We start from the raw sequence: 9,972 nt of genomic DNA, 5'->3' as shown, positions 1-9,972 counted from the left end.
CTGCTGACCTATCCCTTTAATTGCTAAGCATTGGGCAAGCATACAATGAAGGATGTCTAAAATTGCAAATGAGTGTGAGTTATGTATATCGCGCTCCTCCAATATGATAAGATAGTTTTTTACCTTTTGTTGCGATATTCTTCTCCCGTTCACCAACCTAGGGCGGAGGATGAGGGATAGATGCACTTTTTCTTTTCTTCTGCCACGGATCCGGAGCAGCCCCGGCTGGTGACCGCGTTCGGATGTGCGTGGACGCTGTTCGAAGTTGTGCAGATGAAATAGCGAAATGTTGTTTGCAGAGTCTTCCAGGTTATCAGCTCTACATGTTCACCATTATATTAAAGTGCATCCAAATGCTTTTGCTCAGCACCATTCTGGATTTGGAGCATTTGGATGCATTCTGGTGCTGAGCAAAAGCATTTGGATGCACTTTAATATAATGGTGAACATGTAGAGCTGATAACCTGGAAGACTCTGCAAACAACATTTCGCTATTTCATCTGCACAATTGCTAATATTGCCTTGTACGTTTAAAATTTGTTGAGGGCTGTACCTAAACCTGAAAAATCTGATGATTTTATAGCCTGCTCCAGGCTGACACCGGAGAACTTCGAACAGCGTCCACGCACATTCGAACGCGGTCACCGGCCGGGGCTGCTCCGGATCCGTGGCAGAAGAAAAGAAAAAGTGCATCTATCCCTCATCCTCCGCCCTAGGTTGGTGAACGGGAGAAGAACATCGCAACAAAAGGTAAAAAACTATCTTATCATATTGAAGGAGCGCGATATACATAACTCACACTCATTTGCATTCTTTATCAATACCATGATAGGAGGTATTTAGTATATGGCAGCACCAATTAGACTCAGTTGCGCCAGTAAGCACTTGTTTCGATGTCTAAAATTGGTGTTTGTGGGTTTGTAGAGCTTGCAATTATTTAATCCCTTATGTAGATCACTGATAACAGTGATCTAAAAGAAACAGTGAATAAGCTCACCATTCAGTTCCTTTCACAGTACAGGTTCAGATCTGCTGGCAGGTTTAAAAAATCTGATGAGCAAAAATGAACAAATTCAAAATATTTATACCATCACTCCAAATAAATATGCATAAGCAGAACCCAGACCATGGGAGTGGCAATAGTGCCTAAAAACAAGTCCTTTATTGAATCACATTTAAAAACGCAACACAAAATAATGTGACATAAAACAAACAATGGTTACCTGTCTAATTTTTGTATATACGTAGTGTATAGAATGTACGTTGTCTCCTATTGGTATTATACAGTTATTCCTACCGTGGTTCAGACGTACTTGAATAAGCGATCTGAGCGGGGATGGGGTGCAAACCAGAGGTGCCTTACACAGGTTTAAAAAATGAAGTAACTCTACATCATAGGATGCGGGTAGCAATAAAACTGAGTAAAATTGTAAAGTAAAGGCTTAAAATGATCTTTATTGTGATAACATCACTAGGGGATTGAAATGTGAAAATTTATTTTTGTGGGAAAACCCCTTTAAAGCTGAGGAAGTGCCTCTAAATAAAAGGGTTTTGGCAATTTTCATAAAAATTAGAAAAATTGCACCCAAAATTCTGAACCTCGTTACAACCGAGAAAAGAGAGAGGATGCATAAAAAGCCATATTGATATAAAGTAGGCATTTGGGAAATGTTAGTTATAGAGTTACTTGGGTGCTATCTGCCAAAAAATGAAGGACTTTGAATATGAATAATTTTTTAGAAATTGCTGCCAAATTTCATTTTTTTCATAACTAAACACAAAAGATAACATCAACTTTTTTCTATTAATCTGAAGTACAATGTGTGACAAGAAAATACAATCTCAAAATACCCTGGATATGTTAAAGCCTTACAAAGGTATAACCTCCTATATTAACACAGGGCAGATTTTAAAAAATCTGGATTGGTCCTAGAGCCCTAAAAAGGCTTTGTCACAAATGGGTTAATACATTCCAAGAAAAAGAACAACTTTACAACTGTATAAAATATAACAAACAGAGGTATACAGTGTGGACTAATATCAATTACTGTTATTTTGTATTCATAACATCCCCTATAGAGAAGTATTTATTATATATCTACAAAAACCACTCAAATACTATTTTGACTGCTGTAGCTTAGCAAAAGTGCACAAAAGTGTAAATGGTTCACTCACAGTTGGACTGGTGTCGCATGCTAGTAATGAATTTGCTGGCAATCAGCTGTTGTATTGGCAACTGTAATGTCCAGGAATTGGGCCATTACAAAATTAACAGTTTACAGTCTTACCCCATAGGGCTAGTAGGATCAGCCCAATAAGCTGCAATTCAACATAAAGCCAGTTATTTAAGGGCCTCATTCACACACAGAATCCTCTCATTACCCAATGTCAATCCCCCTGGGTAAGCAGCAGAACTACAGTTCTCTCTCGAATAGCAACTCACTGTTTTTAGTGGAGATAGTTTTGATATTTTTCTATGCATAACAATAGATTACATTGAACTGTATATAAACTTGCAGGACAATTTTTTCCCTATTCAGTAACAGAATAATCCAAAAGATAAAAATATGTATTGTAAAACACAAGATACATACCAGCAAAATGACCTTGATGCGTAAATTCCAAATAGTCAAAACACTGAAGCAGCAGTAGAAATTGAATTCAAACAAAAGTAGGTTTTATTCACCTGTGCAGTGCGGTTATTAGATGGCTCTGACATTTCTGAAAGCTTTAATAACCTTGAAATGGACCGTCCAGCTGCCTTACCTGAGATATTGATGTATATTTCTATATCTACCTGCAACTAGCAAAGGTAATTGTCATTTATGTTCATTTACATATTGCTATAGTTTAGAAAAGTTGAAGGTGTTGGGCGCTTGTTGGGCAGGATATTAGGTCATTTGTCAATATACATCTATTAACTCCTTAATGACCTGGTCCTTTTTAGTTTTTTCACTCCTATGTTTCACTCACCACCTTCAAAAATCTATAACTTTTTTATTCTTCCACATAAAGAGCTCTGTGATGGCTTATTTTTTTGCGTAACAAATTGCACTTCATACTGACGGTATTTAATATTCCAAGAGGTGTACTGGGAAGCGGGATTTTACAGCTTTCACTGTGCGCCACAAATGACATTTCTACTTTATTCTTTGTGTCGGTGCAATCATGGGGATATTTTTCAGACTCCCTTGGGTACTTTAACCCTAGGTTGTCTGATCTATCCTATCATATACTGCCATACTATAAAGCACATTGTAATGAATGGGTTAAAACAAGACAGCCACGGGGAGCGACCATCAGTGCCAACATTTTGAAGCCGCCGGCAGCATTGCATTGCTAGCACCTCGGAAACGGAAAATGGTGGCCAATATGAATCACCACTTTTTTTGCAATTTCTTAAATACATAAATTTTTTTAGAATCTATTTAAACATCAGAAAACCCGGCGGTGGTCTGCACTAATCTTGACACGCTGGGATCACCTAGAAAAGAGACTTATAAAAAGCAGGTCAGAGCGTAGGGACGAGATGTCCAGCGTTCGAGGCTGCTAATTATGCATGCCTCTCACATGACGTCACCTTCCTCTCCCAGCATGGGAGAGGGAGGAGCAAGGCGTGCATTAGAAGCCCAGAGTGCTGGACTAGTCCCTGCACTCTGGTCTGCTTTTTATAAGATATCAAGATGAAAAGGGGGACCAGGTGAATATCTGTAGGCGTTTGTTACTTTGCTAAAGTGGCAGATTTCCATTAACCCCTTAACGCCTATGCCCTTTTCGTTTTGGCGTTTCCATTTTTTACTCCCCACCTTTAAAAAATCTATACCTTTTTTTCTCTTTACATCTAAAGAGCTGTATGAGGGCCTGTTTTCTTTGGGTATGTAATATTCCATGCCACGTACTGGGAAGCAGGAAAAAAATCCAAATGCAGTGAAAATGGTGAAAAACCGCATTTGCACCATTTTCTTGTGGGCTTGGATTTTACGGTTTTCACTGTGTGCCCCAAATAACATGTCTACTTTATTATTTGGGTTGTTACAATTATGGGAATACCAAATTTATATAGCTTTTATAATGTTCATACATTTACAAAAATTAAAATCTCCTGTGAAAAAAAAAAATTCTTCATTTTGCCATATTGTGACGCTAATAACTTTTTCATGCTTCAGTTTACGGAGCTGTGTGTGTTGTCATTTTTTTGCGACTTTTGATGATGTTTTCAATGCAACCATTTTAACAACTATACAACCTTTTGATCACTTTTATAAACATTTTTATAGTTTGCAAAATAGTAAAAAAGTGGGATTTTAGAAATTGGGGGCTATTTTCTGTAACGGGGTTAAACGCCGGGAATAACAGTTATTATATTTTGATATATACGACAATTTGGGACGCGAAATACCTAACATGTTTATGATGTCACGGGTGCCTCCGCGACCCACGTTCTGGTTGCACCCATTGCTCCCCTCAATACATTAGCTTTCCTGCGATCCTGCTCTGGGAGCAGCTGGCCACACGTCCCCGCTTCCTAGGGCGCGCACACCAGCACTCTAGATTTAGATGGCCAGCGCACCATTAATAGGAAACTGATTTAAGCCGGCCTCTTCCAGCATTCCCCGACGGATCTTCGTGCCTTGTGCCTTAGAGAAAGCTTTGTCTGATGCCCTGCACTGTTATTGTGATTTCCTGTTGTGACCCCGGCTCCGTTCCTGACTACACTCCTTTGCCACCTGCCTTGACCTATTGCTACGTCCCCGGCTCTGATCCCGTGCAGCCCGTCCTGACCTCCTGTCTGTCCCCGACTACGAGATTGCCTGCTGTTCCTGTACCTCGACCTTGGCTACCATCGCGGACAAGTCACGCCTATGGAACAACCTGGTGGTACCACGCCGCAGCAAGACCATCCTGCTTTGCGGCGGGCTCTGGTGAGGACAGGGTGCCACTTAGACTCCGGTCCCGAGTGTTGGCTTGTGTATATACCATATACTGCCATACTACTCTATGGCAATATATGGGGATTTTCCTCATCATTCATTACAATGTGCAAATCGCACATTGTGATAAATGGGTTAAAACCAGACAGCCCTGGGTCTTCGGAAGACCCAAGGCTGCCATAGCACCCGATCGCCACCCCCCGAGGACCTCACAGGGGGCTTCAATCAATTCCAAAATGGTGATACCCACGTGCCACCGGGATTTAAATGCCTCTGGCTGCTTTCCCAGGGCCATTTATGTGGTTAACACCCGCGATCAGTGCCAGCTATCGGTGCCAGTTGCTGCAATATGCCCTGTATTCCCCTCTCCATAAACCCGCTGCTGACATATGACGTAGTGTATGTCACATTGGTAAGTGGTTAAAGACGAATGGAGTGAAAAATGAAAATCCTAAAAATTGACCTGGTCCTTAAAGGAAACCCACCACTTCCAATGGTGGTTATAAGCAGCAAATGCCATCGGTTATGCGTTTAAACGCTTTAGTAATCTTTATATACAAGTACCTTGCGCACGAAGTGGTCGCGCGCACGGTGCGCTGAGCGCGGATCACGGTGCGGTGCAGCCACTTCCTATATAAAGATTAATAAAGCGCTTAAAAAAATTTTTCCGAATCCGTCGGGTTTTTTGATGGCCACGCCCCACCTCCCCCTGATTTCTGTCGTGTGAAAGCCGTCGCCGATGCGCCACAATTCGATCGCATGCGCCAATATCCCGGAGCAATTCGGAAAAACCCAACGAAAGTGCGTGCTTCGGACCCTTAGTAAATGAGCCCCTATGTCTTTTGCTGTTTGTATCTCATGTTCTGTAGATCACAGAGCTACAAGCCGTCTGAAAGAGATTCTTATCTTTAACCTCTTATAACCTGACCTTGTTTGCTTTTGGGTTTCTCATTTTCACATCCCACCTTCCATAACTATTTTGCTATAGAAAACAGAGCTCCAAAAGCTAAAAAATGTTGATACTTTATATCCGAGCCCTGCCATGTGCCCAGCCTGTAGATTATTGCCACAAATAGGGTATATCCGTACCCCCACATAATGATCTTAACGTTTTTTGTCCCCAGTGGCACGAGTTGAACAAAACATATTTAGCACTAAAATTACATATTTGAGAAAAAAAAGTAAATGTTTACTTTGGACCTTTCAATTTATTTTTAAAAGCTATATTATATAATATATACCGTATTTTTTGGACTATAAGACGCCTCTTATTATAGGACGCACCCCAGATTTAGGCTTCCAAAAAAAGGAAAAATATATTTTACACCAATTGAAATATCCCTGTTGGTCGAACTAAAGCACAGCACACACAGACATACAATTACACACTCAGCTCTGCATCATCTATCCACATACACACACAGCTCAGCTATACACACACACACACACACACATACATACATACATACTACCCCCATTCTCCTTCTTCTTACCCTGTCCTAGCGCAGCATAGCAGTATGAGACCTGTGGTGATGTAAGAATCATGTGATCAGTCACATGATTCAGACATCACCGCAGGTCCTGTACCAGTAGGACATCAGGGAGAGGTGAGAGCAGTATGGAGGCACCTCTCTGGGAGATCGGGTGCAGCTCTGTATCTGGGCATCACCCGATCTCCCTTACAGAGGTCAGGAGGGTCTGGCAGTGCTGGATCCTCCGGACTATAAGACGCAGGGACTTTTTAGCATAATTTTTTCTTGCTAAAAAGTGCATCTTATAGTCTAGAAAATACAGTATATATATTCATTTTTCATATGAAAAAACATTAAACAGCTGTTATCATAAACAAAGTGATAACTTGAATACATTGTAGGAGGTGGAGTATGTTGCCTGAATGTACGGGCAGACATATTTCTCACAGAACATATGCTCATACATGAACAAACATCCTAGTGGAGAATCTAAATAAATTAGGACCAGTACCTTGGGGATTAAAATATTCACTGCACCACTATATAAATTCTTTGAGGGATGTAGTCTCCAAAATGGTGGCATCTTTGTGGGTTTTATATTGTACTTGTATACTAGAGGCTCTGAAAGTAATTAATGTCCCTTGTAGCCATATTGGCAGCCAAAAAAGTCAATAGCACATATCCATTCCTGCACATTGCCGAAACAGCAGTTGGCAACCATATGTGAGGTATAGCAATACTCGGGATAAACAGCCCAACAATTTTGTGGTGTATTTTTACCTCCAATAGCCTCTGAACGTGTACCATTTAGGGCTAAAAGAGAATGTCTTATAAAAAAAAAATGAAATGTTAAAATTTCCACTCCATTTTGTTTGATTTCTGAGGAAATTAAAGGGTTAACAGACTCCTAAATTTGAGATGTTAAGTTCATACAATGGTGATATTAACCCCTTAAGGACGCAGGGTATTTTTGCTAATTTCTCGCTCTCCATCTTCAAAAATCCATAACTTTTTCATTTTTCCGTGTACAGAGCTGTGTGAGGGCTTATTTTGTGCGTAACAAATTTTACTTTCCCATGATGTTATTTATTATTCCATGCCATGTAGTGGGAAGCCGCAAAAAAATTCCAAATGTGGAAAAATTGAAAAAAACTGCATGTGCGTCATGTTCTTGTGGGCTCAGTTTTTACGACTTTCACTCTGCGCTCCAAATAACACCTCAGCTTTATTCTTTGGTTCGGTACAATCGCGGTGATACCAAATTTATATAGGTTTTATTGCGTTTTAATACATTTTCAAAAATTAAACGAATGTGTACAAAAAAGGAAAAAAATTTTTTGCCATCTTCTGACGCTAATAACTTTTTCATACTTTGGCGCATGGAGCTGTGTGAGGTGTAATTTTTTGCGAAATGAGCCGACGTTCTCATTGCTACCATTTTGAGGACTGTGCGACATTTGGATCATTTTTTATTACATTTTTTATGTCATCTAAAAAGGTGTAAAAGTCGCGTTTTGGACATTTGGGCGCCATTTGCCGTTCCGGAGGTCACCGCCGTCAATAACCGTTTTTATATTTTGATAGATCGGGCATTTTGGGACGCGGCGATACCTAATGTGTCTGTGATTTTTACTATTTATTATATTTTATATCAGTTCTAGGGAAAGGGGGGTGATTTGAACTTTTAATATTTTATTATTTTTTTACATTTTTTAAACTTTTTTTTTTCTTTTTTTTTCCACTATTTCTTAGACCATCTAGTGTAAATTAACCCTAGATGGTCTGATTGCTCCTGCCATATACTGCAATACTACTGTATTGCAGTATATGGCATTTCTACTCACTATACATTACAATGAGCCACAGGCTCATTGTAATGAATATGCAGAAGCCATGTATCCTCGGGTCAAACGAAGACCCGAGGTTACCATGGCAACCGATCGCCGCCCCCCGATGACGTTCGGGGGAGCGGCGATCGGAGGTAAGATGGCGGCGCCCATGCGCCGCCAAATTTAAAGTGCCGCCGGCGACTTTGCCGGCGGCAAAGAAAAGGTTAACACCCGCGATCGGTGCAAGCACCGACCGCGGGTGATAGCGATGGGTCTTTGCTGCGATATGCAGCAAAGCCCATCTCTGTATGAAGAAGGCTCAGCCCGTGAGCCTTCTTCATACACCCTTCATAGCTCCGTGGCGGATATATCCGTCACGGAGCGTGAAGGGGTTAATGGGGGTTTTCTATAGCTTTTTGTAGATCTGGAAAAAAATAAATCTGAGAATGCGCTACTTAAAACTATAAACCCTGTAACATCCGTAAAAAAATAAAACGAAAAAATAGAAATGGCAAAAAAGACAATTGCGGTTTGACTTGTCAACTCCAAAGAGATGAACAGAGCAGAACGGGCATACGGCACCATCTGCTCCATTCATCTGGGGGGAGCGGCGAGGGGTCCGACAGAAGTACTTGTCATCACTGAGACTCCCACTGATCAGCAAGTTAGGCCCTATAGCAGTTGGGGCTAACCTATGGCACTGGTGCCAGAGGTGGCACTCAGAGCCCTTTCTGTGGGCACTCAGGCCATCACCAGAGATGACTCCAGGTATCTTCCTGCAGTCCCAGACAGCCCAGGACTTGCTGTGCACAGAGCTATTTTAAAGTGACAGCGCTACATGGGACTACTGGAGGAGTAGGAAGGTGTGGACAGATCTGGATTAACATTATAGCTCCTGCTCCGGCCCTGACAATTCTTCCTGTTTATGGGTCCCTAAGGGAAGCTACAATGATCATCCAAATTTCTTCTATTTTCTGCTTTATTGGTGTCCTCAGGGTGCCAGTATCAATGAAAGCTGTAACAGAGAAGGGAGTATAAATCAATAATTTTTGTGTTGGCACTTTGCAACAAATAAGTGGGTCTTCGTTGTAGTTTGGGCACTCGGTCTCTAAAAGGTCCGCCATCACTGCCCTATAGTATATACTGTGCCTATACTGTGGGTAATGCCTAAAGTGCTTGGTGGGAAATCCCTCTAAGGTTGTGTAGTGCCAGGAGCTTGTTCTGCATCTGCTGAACCTGCATTTCCCACTTCTGAAACCTTCATGAAACATAAATTGGCGGGATTTTCGATTACTTTCTTCCTGATCATTAGACTAATGTAACAGCAGCGGCTCGAGGCTTCTTCTACCCAACAGCGGTCAATCTGCAGCTCTAAAGTACAACAGACACCGGTAGTAAACGTCACCACTGCGTATGGAGTCACGTGTCCGCTGCTGACCCGCCCACACTGTAACAGTAAACGTTAATGCGGTCAACGGCCAGGTCAGAAATTCAAACTTTTGCCGCCCGCCTCCTTCCTCCCGCCAACGGCGAGTCCGCGCCAAATCTTCACTGACTGAGAAAAAGGCGAAAGGAATCGCGCTCTATCCACTACTTAAAGTTTATTATGAGCTACGTGGCCGCTCCACACAGATATGCTGGAAACTCTGAGGAAAATTTCTCAGAGAAACATTGCCGCAACTCTGCAGCGGGCGGCTATAACCCGTTCATGAGCCATTTCATTGACCCGTGTGTAAGCGT

The sequence above is a fragment of the Engystomops pustulosus genome, chromosome 5 (assembly GCF_040894005.1).
Source record: "Engystomops pustulosus chromosome 5, aEngPut4.maternal, whole genome shotgun sequence".
Classification (NCBI taxonomy): domain Eukaryota; kingdom Metazoa; phylum Chordata; class Amphibia; order Anura; family Leptodactylidae; genus Engystomops; species Engystomops pustulosus.
This window is presented reverse-complemented; position numbering follows the sequence as displayed.